This window comes from Rhyacophila brunnea, unplaced genomic scaffold, assembly GCF_057557595.1.
Source record: "Rhyacophila brunnea isolate RB1 unplaced genomic scaffold, BYU_Rbru_1.0 scaffold_4, whole genome shotgun sequence".
NCBI lineage: Eukaryota > Metazoa > Arthropoda > Insecta > Trichoptera > Rhyacophilidae > Rhyacophila > Rhyacophila brunnea.
Window position 1 is genome coordinate 1,221,088 of NW_028233068.1, and position 15,932 is coordinate 1,237,019.

At 32.6% G+C, this 15,932-nt stretch overlaps 2 protein-coding genes across 3 annotated transcripts in view; both read left to right on the forward strand.

The window, feature by feature from the left end:
- LOC147066714 (uncharacterized) overlaps positions 1 to 15,932 on the forward strand; it is a 1,113,477-nt gene that overhangs the window by 881,300 nt on the left and 216,245 nt on the right. The gene's annotated exons all lie outside the window — the stretch shown is intronic.
- Positions 1 to 15,932, forward strand: part of LOC147066719 (synaptogenesis protein syg-2-like) — an 874,747-nt gene that overhangs the window by 168,499 nt on the left and 690,316 nt on the right. The gene's annotated exons all lie outside the window — the stretch shown is intronic.

Below are 15,932 nucleotides of genomic sequence, written 5' to 3' on the forward strand. Positions count from 1 at the left end.
TGTCCTGTTTATTGTCGGCATTTGAGAAATTTGCAGCGTCGTATGGGGAGCGGGATAGTCCCAATGACATATTAAATGGACGACTCACTTCATACCCGGCGCGCACGAGAAATTGTGCATGAAAGTCATTCACAGATGTATAGGTAGATGTCACGTGACCATTGACGTATCCGTTTCCATTATGCGATACAAGCTTCGAGAATTTATAGTAATATAACCTTTATTGTAATAGCGTATTAGTGTCATGACTCATTGCGTTAGAAACAGATTCTCGGTTACTTACGACTTCTCGGAGATTAGACGCAAGTGAGCCCAGCGAATCACAGGCGACTGACTGTCCAATGGTTCCTGTCATTCAATTACATTGAATAAACATTTGTCAATATCTTAAAATGGCATTTAAATAATAAATAATACTAACACATGCAAAGTGATATCCCATCTTTCTTGGAGTGTTTAGTAGATTTTTTTACAATTTTTAACTAGGCACATTGGCATTTTGTAACACAATAATAACCGTGGAGTCGAAACCTGACAGTCAGAAATTTTGTATGGGCAGACTCAGCGGTGTCGCCAGACCGCTTGCTAGCAGAATGTTCATTTGAGCGTAGGATACCGATATTAAAACATGAATTTCGCCATCCGGCAGACCCGACACAAAGTGAGTGTCATTTTATTTTCTAGATGCTTCGTCCATATTAATGTCATTGGATAGTCCCGACTCTTCTGTTGACTCATCCATTTCAATTCGTGACACTCAGTATGCCGGTATACAAAGCGCTTAACGTCAGCGGACAGCAGAGCCAGTCCAAAAAACAAACATTTTTCTTTCTTAACTTTCTTCTTTAAGCACTACGGTGCATGGTTGCAGCATCAATCCCATGCGGCTCCGTCTCGGGACGGAATAAGCACTTAAAATCACTTCTTTCAGATACGTTTAAAGCGTCATAGAAAGCGGCCGTGCATATATGACGGGTGGTGGTGGGAACTTTAACGTATGTTCTATTAGTAACAATAATAATATATTCATTGACATTTTTTCTGTTTTACGTAAATGGGTAACGTTTTTAGTCATCTTTACACGATTTAAGAATTAATATCCCCGTCGCCATCACGAATCAAATTGATGTGTTTCCAGCTCGAAGTTCTCTCTCCGAATACCAGCCAAAATTTCGTCGCGCCTGTAGTTGAAAATTATTTGCCGTTTCACTGATGTATCGTCTTAAGTGTTCAGACTTCACCACTAACGAGTGAATTAGACTCCTTAAAAGTTACATTACTAAGTATATTATTGTTTCACTATAGAAAAATTTTGTAAATCCTGACTTTTTGAATCTATGGAAGTATATACAGGAAACGTTGTAGTCAACCGTTTCAAAGATGAGTTTATAGCCAGAAACAGCTGTCAACGTAAGTAACTCTAAAGTAGAATTAATAAAAATAACTTTGTTTCATAACCAGTATAATGGAGTTTTACCAAATAAATACCAGTTCAACTGATATATACCTACTTTTTTTTTTAATTTTATATTTAATTTGATTTTTAGCATACTCGTTTAATCCTCAGCACCTCAAATTAATTATAATAGGAGTTTTTAAAAGAAATTCCCAATATCGTGTTGTATTCAATTAATACTGAGATTGTTAAAAAAAACATTAATTTACGTTTACCCTAGATAACCTATTGCTGAGAAATAATGTATAAAATAATAACTAAGCCCACAAAGACGGGGAATTGACAATAATAATATTTACTTATGCCCAATTATTTCTCAAAGTGGTTTTATTAGTTTTTCCTAGAATGTAATATAATGATAAATGTCATAGACGCTGGAAAAAATACTTTTATTCACCCTATAGCAAGAAAAAATATGATATTCGTACACAAAAATATTATATGCGTACATACAATATCTAGTATGCGAGGGGGAAAGATTCTTAAGCTGTTTATTTAGTGCTAAAACAGACATTTTACATGAAAAATGTCGCTCAGTATTTGAGTTATGTGATACCATTTTTATGAAAAGCAAAATGCTCCAAGACCGGATTCATTTTTATATGACGCCGTACAAGCTTAATAGCGTGACATGACAATTTTCTCAAATGTTTAGTTAGTAAAGCTCTTTTAAAACACTTAAAATATTTAGATATTTGTATGATTAAAACATTATAAAATTTTTTGAATCATATTATTTAAGAATCTGCAATATTATGTGTGATATTATTTATGTACTATTTAACAGTAAAGTTTGAACTGATATGTTAGAATCGCTATTTTTATAAAATATTTACACATACAAATAACATGGCACAATAGTATAAACACAATCACATGTAAATTAGCGTTTGTAACAATAACAATAATCTCTACGAGATTGTTTTCACATACATAAAATAATACGCTCTCATCATCATCATTAGTCGAAGTCGATAAACCACCGGATGAAGGTTTCTCCAACCTATTTCACATACTTTCCTAAAACTTAAACTTTGTCTCCTATATTGAAGGTCCACATTTTACATAATCACGACATTAAAGTTAAAAAATCAATATGACAATTCATTCATTTCTTAGGTCTAGAGCTCTTTGTCTTTTATAGACCTTAGTTAATTAATTAACTTGATAGAATTCTATTGAAATTTTAACGTAATTCAATATTATAATTTAGTTTATTAGTCTATTACTAGTCTTAGGCTTGATAATGGTATGACAACCGAAATAATAGCTATCTACTATACTTCTTTTTTTTTTTTTTTTAAATAATATGTATTTTTTTTAATAAACCATTTATTTTATTCAATGAAAAATTCACAAGATTTTGAGAATGTAAAATTCCATATTATGTTGAACATACATAACTTGAAAATACCTCAGATTTTGTACCCAGTATATTATTGCCCACGCAATTATACAGGATGCTCGTACCATAATAACAAATCTTGTGAATTCCTTGAATAAAAGAATTGGTTTATTAAAAAAATTGTTGGCAAGTTCAAGTAGACGTTATAACTAAAATATTTGGTAAGAGCCGGGCGTCGGTTAGTAATTAAGTTAATTAATATTCCTTGATTTAATACACAAAAACCGATAGTCAATAATAACTAAATTTGATAAGCATTTCATGTATGACGTACTAGTTTAAATTGTCGCAATTAGACAGGACGCTCGAAGCATAATATTATCGGTTAATGCAACAGTTGGCGCGGTACCAGTGATTATACGGGTTCAAATCTCGTCGAGCTTCGTGTTTATTTTCAAATATAATTTTTTCTAGTGGGTACATACCTGAGGTGTTTTCAAGTTATGTATGTTCCATAATATACATGATTATTTTTTGCTGTAAAACACCAATAATTTAAATTTATTATAATATGTGAGAATGTTAGATCATCCAAATTATAATGAGAATATTTTGTCGATTTTTGAAGGTTTTAAATAATATTATTCAGATCTTTCGTGTGGTTTACGTAAAATACTTACTCTTCAAGAGATTTTAGGAATTTCATCAACGAGGTAATATTACAATTTTCTATATTTATATAATATCGAATAACTGGAAAACTCATTACGATATTGATATGTTTGTGTGATCAGACTTACGAAAATCATCAAAGCATGCATTGATATATATAAGCTATACCTATTAATACATTTCTCTTGCTACGTACATACTAAAAGTGTAAGTAAATTTCTATGAGAGAAATTTTCAGTGTATCATCTGTTGAAAAATATATTGTGTTATAATATATTATATTTAATCAATAAGATTTTGAAAAATAGATTTCTATCTGTTTCAATCACACTTAATTTGTAATTCCAATAAACTAAAGAAGATCACCACAAAAGACTCTACAATCAAAAGTTCTTGGGTTAACATACAATTTTGAGAGTTCTACTCATAATTTCTTATTGTAAAGATTATGGTAAGTATATGCATTTTAAAAATACTGAAACAAAAATAAAATAAGAACGGTGCTTAAAATAGAATTGTTAAAACTGCAGCTGTCATTTGTTATAGAATTGATTTTAATGACGCTTTTGATAAAATTCCATATACACGTTAATTTTATTATATCACATAATATGGTTAGTAGATATGGAATAAGGTTGTATAATAATGTATATATCACCAATAAGAAAGAATTAGTACTTTATGTAATTTTAGATTTTTAATTGAAGTCTTTAAATCTTGCGATAGAGCATTCCGAATGGCTAACTATAAAAATAAATAACCCTATAAAAATATATTCAATATTTTTTACAACTAGTAAAATATATTATAATAATATAATACATAGGTTCCCTAAATTACATATCTTACTCTCTTAGTGTCGTCTTCTATCGAATACTGACGACCAACTTGCAATACACGTTCCTACTTTAGCTCCATCATGTTAGATCCCAATGCCTTGGTTATTGAGCCACATTCTGAGATTTCATAGCAAAACAATATATTGTTTACCTACGCTGTCATCGATGCATATAAAATACATTAATAATTTATTTTACAATATCTAATACGTATATTATCGTTTCATCGATAATTTATAACTATTACCATCAAAATGACGTACCTAAATTAATCATCTTTAAACCTGTAAATTTTCTTCATATTATCAATAAAATATATAGTACCTAAGTATAAAAAACTGTAATATAAAAAAAAACCCGCCATGACTGATTAAAAAAAAAATAGTATTCAATTAAATCACATTAAATGAATCTGAGTAAAGATTTACAGCGCGTAGGTACTACAAGGTCTGGACATCGTGACTTGACCCATGTCCGGAAATTTTTACGTATGCAGTTCGCCGTATCACACTTCACCGCAAAATGTTGTATCGGAAATAAATGGTCGTATATTAAAGACCGTCCAACCTCTCTGGGTCGTATAGTACTGAGATAAAATTATGTTTAAATAAAACACGGTTCTTTTGGGTTTACAGGAAGCCAACGGCAAACAAATTATTTAAAATAGCCCATATACTGGATTATTTGTTAGGTTAGGTTAGGTAAGATTATGTTTTCATTTTTGAATTCATGAATTTTGCCAAAATCGGCCATGAAAATTGAATTAAGGTTTATATTGAATCTAATAAAATTAGAGATCGTATAGTATACGGTCATCTCTTTCTGATAGAAAACTCACGGCAAACTGTGCTACGGTGAAATGTTTTACGTACAATTTACATGTAACCGACTTGATCCCATTATACTAAATGTAGGATACAAGCGGTGTGGTATGCCTACACGGGGTTTAGAGAGTATAGATACATAAAATACTCAATCATAGGCGGAGTCAATAGGCGTATAGGCTTTTAATAACAACTGGTGAAATTTAAAGACAAATGTAATATAACAAGCTGATAAATTGAGAAATATGTGTTGCATTTTCCGACTTCTGAAATAATGATTTTCGCCATTTAAGACTCAACATGACGAAGAAGAATTAAATCAGATAATCTTGTATATTTCCAAAATTGAATTGTCCACATACAATATTATTACTAAGTAAAAGATGTCTCGTAACAAAAATGATTCCATTAGAAACTTTCAGTAGCACTTATTTACATATTTGACGAGAGATTATTTTTATGTTAATTTTATCATAAAAAAGTCTCTCTTTTAAAGCGTGGAAAATAAATAAGTGGTTGGAAAAATAAACATCTAAGACCTATTTATAACTGCTTGGAAGTCTGAATATAAAATTGTTTTCGCATTTCATATCCACAATGATGTTTAAGTCAATGTTTAGTTATATGTTTTATATTGGCAATAAAACTTTGCTGATTTAATAAGTAGGGCAATAGGTCACCATTTACTTTTCTTAGTAGAGAAACCGACTCTTTCCTTTGATAATAGCATTATTTTGCATTCCACTTTGTAGTCGGATTCATGTTACTTCTAATAATAATCCTGGGATAAGAATAGAAATAAGACAAATTTATAATAGAAAAACAGAATTCACATTGTATTTTCCAAAGCATTGAATGGCGCGTGCTGTTTACTCCGTAATGTTTCTTTCCTAATGTTATTTTTTTGTTTCTATAATGAGGGGATAAATTCCTGCAGAAAAATAAGGAACAAAGCGAAAACGTCTCCTTATACAAGTCGGTAATGAAAACAGTAATAACTCTTACAGTCTGAACGTCTTACAGCGTGACTTATACCATGATGTAACTGGTAACACTGAATAAAAATAAATATTCCTTAAATACACAGTTGGCATTATGTTATTTTAATATTCTTCATATTGTCTTTGGTTATATCTGCTCCTAAGCCAGAGCATATGTACACCATGCGGCGCCTCCAAGAATCATTATCGTTATACAGTCTTCTCGCATCTTCCCAAGTCATTCGAGCATCCCGTATCTGTGCAGTATACATCCCGTGGATGATTTATTATTTTTTATTATTATCATTTGATAATTTTTTTCTTGATGTACAAAAGCGATTGAAGAATCCCACACTGACTCCTGACCAACACTGCAGTAATTAATTCTTGACTAGATTTATGGTAGATTTGCTGGCAAGCTCTATATTTTGACTTATTACCCGACCGATATTTTCATGTGACCTAAATGTACAGGTTATAATTTTAGTAATCTCTATCCTCATTAACATGATAAATGATATTATGCAGAAGGTATAATACAGGATTTCCCAACCCTGCAAGTGCGCCCACTGACTCATTTCTGCATTTTATATATTATTTAAAAATATATTATAAATTATTACAAAATGCTAATGTTGTTGCATTTAGAAAATATTCAGCATCGTACTATAAACGTGAAGATTTCTTTACTTAGATTGGTATGGCGGTTTTGTAAGAGATTTTGTTATTTATCATTTTTTTTTTAATTTTACTTCTAAATGCTCCTCTGTCTCATGGGCACGTTTAACTAAACAAAGTAACTTAAAGTAATGTAAATTCAGTCAAAGAACACTGGAGTGCACGGTGACCTAAGTCTTGGGTAACTGCTCCTGAGACATTCCCAGTCATAAAAAAATACTGATGCTCTACATCAGTGATACACAAATCGCGACCCGTGGACCAAATGAGCCCCAAATAACTACTATCATCAAATTTTTCATTGAATGCGACAAAATTCTAATTTCTTTTGTACTAAGTTCTATCGTGTAAATACACATGTACGTAATGCAGAGTGGAGACCGATTGGATGATTAAAATAATAACATTAATGTCTCATCTAGTATTTTCTTCTTCTTTCAACCTGTCACACCCCATTATTGGGGCACAGGGCAAGCACAAGTTTGCGCCACTTCCCTCGGTCCATCATCAACTCTTTTGCCTTCCGCCATCTTACTAGTCTAGTATAATATATCATTATTTTTCAATACTTTTACTCACTGCGAAAAATTAGAAAATGGATAAATTGGGCCGGGCCTTCTTTCAAATAGGTTGTGTCTGCTCTACATACAAAACTAGGGTCCTGTGATATGCTCGATTAAGACCGGGTATGGTTTGGTGGGGCTATTAACTTCAATGTTATAATATTTAAAATCCTTTAAAATCCTACGCCTTCAAAATTTATCTTACAATTATTGTCACTACAAAATGCAATCTTTTTGTCAATCTCATGACGACGCACTGCTCAAATTATGTTTTCAGTCAACATTTCCGATGTCTCGCCGTGAACAGACTCAAAATCCAGCAGTTTTACGTGCATACCTTCAATGGTAAAAAGTATATAACAACAGGCGCTAGTTTTATTTCTTATCTATTTAAAGTGTTGTTAGTAACACTTATAAAATGCGTCTTCTGTCTACGACCAATCACATTAATATATTATTGCCAATCATTCATACGCGGAATAACAACCGGGACAAAATTCCAAACAGTCCGGGATGCCGGGACCAATGTGTGAAACCGGGACAATCCCGGTCAAACCGGGATGTATGGTAAGCCTATATATAAGTATAGTATATTAAATCACTTTAAAAGTTAAAGTGCCTAATATATATTAAGAAGATGTTATTTCAATATGTTGCATGTTTTATGCATTTTATTTTCCTAGTCTATCATTTGCGTACGTTTTGTGTCTCAAATCACATACCTTAGGCACTAAAAAAACGTAAAAGCGTTCCACAAACGTGGTTAACAATAAAACGGAGCAACAATGAGTCACCAAGGAGGTCTAAACAACCGTTTATTTGTGTGGGGTATTACTTCGCCGCAGAAAGCCGAGTAGGGTAAGCGCTACAATGGTCGACATTGACGTAATCGACGTGGATACCACACTCGATGAAATTTTCTTTTCCCTTTGACTTTATTTAAATAATTAAAAAGATTCTCTATGCTGACAAAGAGACATTCACTTAAGTACCTAACAATTTATCTGTTTTACGTGTGACGCAGCAAACTCAACTTCTTTATTTTCATTCATGACCCGTATGATAAGATCATCTGACAGTCTTCCCCATAGTGTAGTTTCATCATCATCGGCACTACAACTCAATGTGGGTCTTGGCCGCCTCCAGGAAACGTCTCTACTCCACTCAGTCTGCCGCAAGCTCCTTCCACCGCCTCAGTCTCGGGGATGCTGTCTCTCTTTCTATACAGTCCAGCCACCGTAGTCTAGGTCTCCCGACCCTTCTTTTCCCTTCTGGTCTGTTGAAGAGAAGCCTCTTTAGTGGTTGGGTGTCTTCCATTCTTGAGACATGGCCTGCCCAACGAAGTCGCCCCACTTTCACGCGTGAGACTACAGGGGGATCTTCATACAACGCATATAGCTCATGGTTGTACCCTTCTCGCCACGTGCTATCCTCCTCGCATACAGTTCCTAAAACTTTTTTTAATATCTGTCTTTCAAAGATATCCAGCTTTGCATTGTTTAGTTTCATTTCCTTCAATATTCAACCGTACGTAATGGTTTTATCAGTAAAAAACTTGTAGTATTTTTGATTTGGTCCATCCATCTAGATTCTAGAGAGACCCCCTTTTCGACTTTTCTGACCTTCCATCTTACCAAATACTACATGTTTTCCCAGATTATTATTCTACATGAAAACTATATGACCTGAAAATTAAAGAATTTGGCGGATGCAAACCGAGAATAGTGTCTCGAATTCGAAGATCATTGTGAATCCGTTAGTTAATTTTAGCCATAATATACGGATTCTCACCTGCTTTAAGGACCATATTTCAAAAACAATATCTTCTGTTTTTCTCTTGGCTTTATCATCCAATGTACAATACCAGGTAGAATGAACATCACTACTGTGTAATGAATAATCATCACAAGTTTTAGTTTCTTAATCCCTAGGCTCAAATCAGAAAAAAATGTCTTCTACTTAGTGTAAAAAATACGCCTATGGTGAACTCAAGCCACCAACCTTAGGTTAGAAACCGATGCGTGGTGGATAATATATTGGGAAACCATTTCCTTGAGAAGACCGTACACACTCGTATTTTATGCAGAATATATTAATATTATTATTTAGCAGTGAGAAAATACTAAATTACTTGATATTTATGGAACATCTTAACAGGTGTTACGATATAACGATAATATCTTGGATCCCGGGTTCGAAACTCGAGTCTGGTAACAAAAAATCTCATGTTGTTTTTAAGGTGTATTTGTACCCAGAGTATGGACGTAATAGGTTGAAGAAAACTGGGTAACATTCATTTCTCGTATACATATTAAAATCTTGTAATAAACCATACACCATATGGAGCCCCATATTATGATCAGATATGGTTTAAAAAAAAGACAAATTAAAAAGTAAACGTTTAATACAGGATATATTTTTGTTACCGGATAACAGGCCTAGGAAACAGCTTGGTAACTAAGCGAGGTGCAAAAATAAGTTTAATTTAATGTGGATCTGCTTATCATAATAATTATTTAGCTATATGTATTACATAACTGTGAGAAGTCTCATAGATATACCAATAAAGAAGCTAGGATAAATCTCGGAGAGATATGCCTAGACTCTTCTGAACCATGCCTTCTCCACCATGTAATTGGTTTCAAACATATTATTATCAATTCATCGTCCTCTAAACTGTAAATTCCTGTGTACCTCAGGCGGTAGCTTCTGATCGGATACCATTAAGGAGACTGCGTTGTCATATTTCTCGCTTCCTCTTGCCATTATTTCCATCGCAGGCAACTCCGAAATCTCGTTGGAAGACCTAAAGAAGCTTTTCCTCGATTTTAGATGTGATTCTGCAACATAGTGTACGCCCATATAGTGAATGTCTTTCATCACACATTTGGGCGGGCTATGCTATGTACATCAGCGGCTACTTCTCATGTGCACTTTTGCCACAAGTCGGTTTCAAGCATCATATTAACGTATTCACCTTTCTCGCATGGCGTAAATGATTCCATATAGGACGTGTGTATTCACTAGATGAAAAAGATAATGATACAATAGTCGTTATTAGAACATTTTTTAAATGATATTTTTGTTGAGAGTGGGAGACAAATAAATATATTTTAATTAATTATTTCTTTTATTCAACGTATAAATTACAAGATTTAAGAATGTACTATTCTAATTATTGAACATAAATAATTTTTAAAAACACTTCTGAGAAAACTTTTTTCAAAAAGATTTTTTCTATTGGTTATAATATATTTTCTCAGAAGTGTTTTTCAAAATTATGTATGTTTAATAATTAGAATGGTACATTCTTAAATCTTTAGCTCTAATAGCAAGTTATATCATTAAAATATTGGAGAAATCCGCGATGTCGGTTAGTAATTGAAGTAGTAGGTACCTACTTTGATTTTATAAACAAAAACCGATTGCCAATAGTAGCTTGATTTAGAGGAGCGCTGATGAACAGGTATTAAAAGGTCAATAGTAAAAATTTGTCGTAATTAGTATGTCACCTCATAGCATAGTGGATAATGCGCGGACTGGGCGTAAACTCAAGAGATACAGGTTCGATTCATGCCGGGTGTCTATTCTATTGTATTGGTTATAATATATTTTCTCAGAAAATTATGTATGATCAAATGTATTATAGTTGCCAGCCAAAGAATCTACCCACAAAGATATCGAACCAAATATACAACACTTAGTGGGATTGTCAAAAAAAATGTTTCAAAGAATCAACCGAATTGAAGAATTTAATGGAGTACTTTTTCTTTATTAGTCTATTTTAAAGTTTAATATATTTCTCTAGTCCCACTACTGTAGTATAACATCGCTTACTCTACGATACCAACCTTTTCAGAAAGTAAACCAATTTCGCCATTTATTTTTACAGCATGGCTGTTTTACGCCCCACTTTACGGGCTGCTTTTTATTTAGAACCGAATTTCGTTTGCAGTTTTTTTATATATATTTTTGTTTCCCTTATATAATAACAACAAAACCTTACAATGTATTCCCGTAAATAATTTTATTATTATATAGCAATGTGGAATACGAAAGGGGATCCGCGTGGTTAATTTAATATACTGCCTACATTGTATTCTCTTTATCCGGCTTCATACGAGTATATCGTATCTGTAATGGTTTATCTCAACAATGCTATATGTAGACTTATAAAGCTTATCAATAATATAAACTTAAATGATGCGTAATGTAATTATATTTTATTAAAGACTAAAATATACTTAGGAATATTTAATAATGTAGGTAGCTGTCTTCATTAGAACTACATAACATCGATAAGTTTATGTAACATGTAAAACAAAAAGAGAAGCTACTATATTATTTATTTATACGTGAATTTTAATTGAATTTTATAATATAATGTTAATCAACCATTTGCCAAACCTACTGCGTCATTTTACTCTTGATACATATTGAAAAATAAAATGTAATATTTATCTTCAGATAGGTACTGGTGCTGTACAGTTTATCTTCGGGAAAGCAAACAGTATATTAACTTTGTGAGGTAGGTATGTTGTTACAATCTGGTTTCCACAAACCATGGAATAATGATCTTTAGATTGGTAGCTTAGTGGTCAGATAAATCTTCCGGTAAATGAAAGATGTGTGTTCACTAAAAAAATCTTTTAATTTATTTATTTTGATTCGTAATAAGTCGAGACCCGCAATTGTATTATTTTAAATATTTGCCAATGTGTGCTACCAGTGCTAACGTATGCTTGCAAAACATGGACTCTCAACACACTAGAGATCCAAAAATTGAGAGTTGCGCAACGTGGCATGGAAAGGTGCATGTTGGGCATAACGCGTAAGGACCGCAGAAGAAACCAATGGATAAAAAAGCAAACATGAGTAAGAGATGTGATAGAGGTCACCAAATTGATGAAATGGCGGTGTGCCGGACATATTGCACGGCGAACGGACAGCCGCTGGACGAATTCAGTGGTACCCGAGGGGTACTAAGCGGCCACAGGGGCGCTCCACAAACCGCTGGATTGATGAACTTGTCATGTTTCGTAGAAGTACGTTGCAGAGAATAGCAAGGAACCGAGAAAAGTGGAGGGAGCTGGGGGAGGCCTTCGTCCAGCAGTGGATCGACCCCAGCTGAAAATATATTTATAATCATAGTTAACAAAAATATTTTTGGTTATTTCTTTGACCAAGAAATAATATAAAAAATATGTGTTAAATTCATTGAAAATGCATGATTATGAACTCGATAGCTAGTGTCCAAGGCGTTTGGGATCGGATACGACTGGTCCAGGATAGGGAGGTGTACTGCAAGTTGTTTGCCAATCGTCGATAGAAGTCATCACCGAGAGAAGAAGATCTTTTAGGTAACTATCTGATGTCACACATACATGATATAGTAGAACTTGGTGACAGAAGAACCTAGATACCTTTTATTTTGGAAACTTGATGAATTTCATAGTAAGTATTATGTAATGCTTGGCTTTGGTTTACAGTAAGTTTAACCCTTAAATACATTTTGTTGCATTTGCACGATATAATTAATTAACTAGGTATATTTTTAGACTGGATGAAATTTAATTTCAAAAGTTCAGTTCTCTGCAGTGACATTGTGTGCTTACAAAATAGATATAATATGTTTTAATCATATGTGCCACTGCTGATTTATAATGATATTATGCAACTTTAACTTTGACCAGTTACTATTCTAGCCGAAAGACAACACCATTTTTATGGGTCAAATACGTATTAGTAAAAATGTGGTAAGATATTCTACGATAGTATAGGAATGGTTTTAGCGCCACGTTAGGCATACCGAATGACAAACTCTCATTATACAGTAATATACTCAGGAGTAGGATAGTTTTGGTCTCAAATACACAGTGAGTCTAAATCACATATGCTGCACATAAATAATAGGTATTATAATATTATGCATACATGGTGATTATATGCGCATCCTTTATGTGAATGCGGAAGTAACCAAATCACTGAACATATTACGCCCTTTAACTGTGTGTTTCTAGTGAGAATGATGTCTTAAAAATCCTGTTTTATTTCTAGAGTTTTATTATATTGTCATATTATATACCCTGCCGTTACAAGAGTATATTAATTATTCGACATCTCTTGGTACCTACTTTACCTATAATATATTTTGTTGTCATTTAAAAAACCAGTGTATTTTTGTCTATAATTTTACATATTATAAGTATACCACTTCAAAAAATGGGGACTTTAGTCACTACACATTTAATAATGCGATGGCAATACATTTTACTATAATTCGGGGATTAATCAGGTGACCCATATATGGGTTACTGATATATGCAGTGTTCGTTCCAACCATTATATTATTTTAGTGATTTGATCAATCTGAAGCATTCATATACTTTATAGTATTTTTAAGCATTAACAAAATTCATAAGAATCATATAAAAAGGACAATAAATCATTCTAAGTGCTATTTATATATTTTATCGATATAACAAAAATGAAATATGTCGTGCATTATTATAACATATGCAATACATTGATAAATTTAAAGAAATATTGTTTATTGATACTATTTTGTAATATTATATTACGTTTATATTGTTTTATTACCGATAAAGCCTTAAATTTACGATCTGATATTTGAAAAAGCCTTATTGCAGATGTAAATTGGAATTGTATAGAGTTTATTGGTGTATTTGTATAGGATGTTTCCAAAATTGAGCTGTTATACGTTACATAATTTGTAGTTTTTGGAGTAAAAATAACCTACAATTGAAATATTATATTGAATTTAGTTGGATTAATTAAGCTAGGTATAGGTACCGATTATGCTTAATAAATCTGTTCAATAATTATATTATAAAAACTATTTACTAGCCAGTGGCTTAGACTAATTTACTTAATACTTTAATTAATAGACTTAATTTGCTAACGACAGATGACATATATGTAGAAATGTATTATACAGATTACAAAACAATCTGCAAAGGTTTAAAAAATATACCATAGCGTGCTAGTCTTGGCGTAAATATATGTCAGATTATTTGTCAAGGAATTGTGAGATTTTTTCATATGGACTTTGCGTCAGGTAACCTCAGTCAGTCTATCGAACTGTTTGAAATATGGTAGGGTCTTATTGCAAATCCTAAAACCTTTGCGCGTAATATTGTTGTCATGACTACACTTTGTCCAAAATATTTAATAATTAGATACATAATTAATATAATTACTAGCTGAGCCAGCTGGCTCTCGCCAGTCTGTCTCGCTAGGTCTTGCAGACAGCTTTTCGTCATAGTGACTTGGTGTTGGATTTTAATATAATAATTGTAAAGTGTGTATAGACGGCGCCATAGTTTTCTCTTCGGGATGGATTTTCATTCACGTCAGACAGTTGAAAATTTAGCTGATTTGTCAGTTTTACGATCTGCATGTCGTCACTGCCAATACAAATTTGGAGTCATGTGCGTGTTCTATTCTGGAGTCTGTCCTTCTCAATATCGTCTGACACCATTTCAGGCTGCTAGGCTTAGCAGAACAGCTGGCAATCGCCGATTGCTACCACTGTTATTTTAATTTTAATACAATATATGTGTAGGTATGTGCATTTAAATATGATAAATAATTATACATCTCAATTGTGATTATCATAAATAGCGATCCAATATAACTATCTATCTCTTACGGGTCCCATGTACATAATAGAAAAAGTTAGCAGCATAAAAAATAAATTTAAACATAATTTTGTTTCATTGTCTATAAAAAATAAATGCTTTGAGTCATAGAATAATATTTTAAAAATCATATTTTGATTTAAAAAATAGTTTCCCGGTGCGGGACATTCATATCGACACAAATGTTGATAAATAATGAAGCAATACATATTATATCTGATAAGAATAGGAATTTATAAGACCTAAAGATGTGAAATCAGCTTAAAGAGGCCTTCATCCAGCAGTGGATTGATACAGGTTGATGACGATAATGACAATATAAATGGGTAGGTATATATAATCACAAATTTAAAAAAATATTGCAGTTTATATGATCAAGAAGAGTAGAATTAGGTTGGGATAACCTTCATCCAGCAGTGGATTAATCTCGGTTGATGATGATAATGACGATATTATAAATGGGTAAATATAATATCAGCAATTTTGATAAATGTAGCAATTCATATGACCGACAGAAATTCAAACAACTTAAGAGAGGCCTTCATCCACCGGTGGATTGATTCAGGCTCATAATGATTATGGAAATATAAATAGATATAATATAATATAATATCACCGATTTTGATAAATACAGCAATTCAAATGACAGAAAAGAGTAGAATCAGGCATGGGAGGCCTTATCCAGCAGTAGATGGGTTCAGGTCAATGATGATAAGGAAGATAGAAATAGGTATAATATAGTAGTAGAATCAGGTTGCGGAACCCTCCATCCAGCAGTGGATTGATTCTGGTTGATGATGATGACGATATGAATATGTAGATAAATGTAATATCACCGATTTTGATAAATACAGAAATTCATACCTCAGAAAGGAGTAGAATCAGGGTAAGGAGGTCTTTATTAAGCAGTGGAT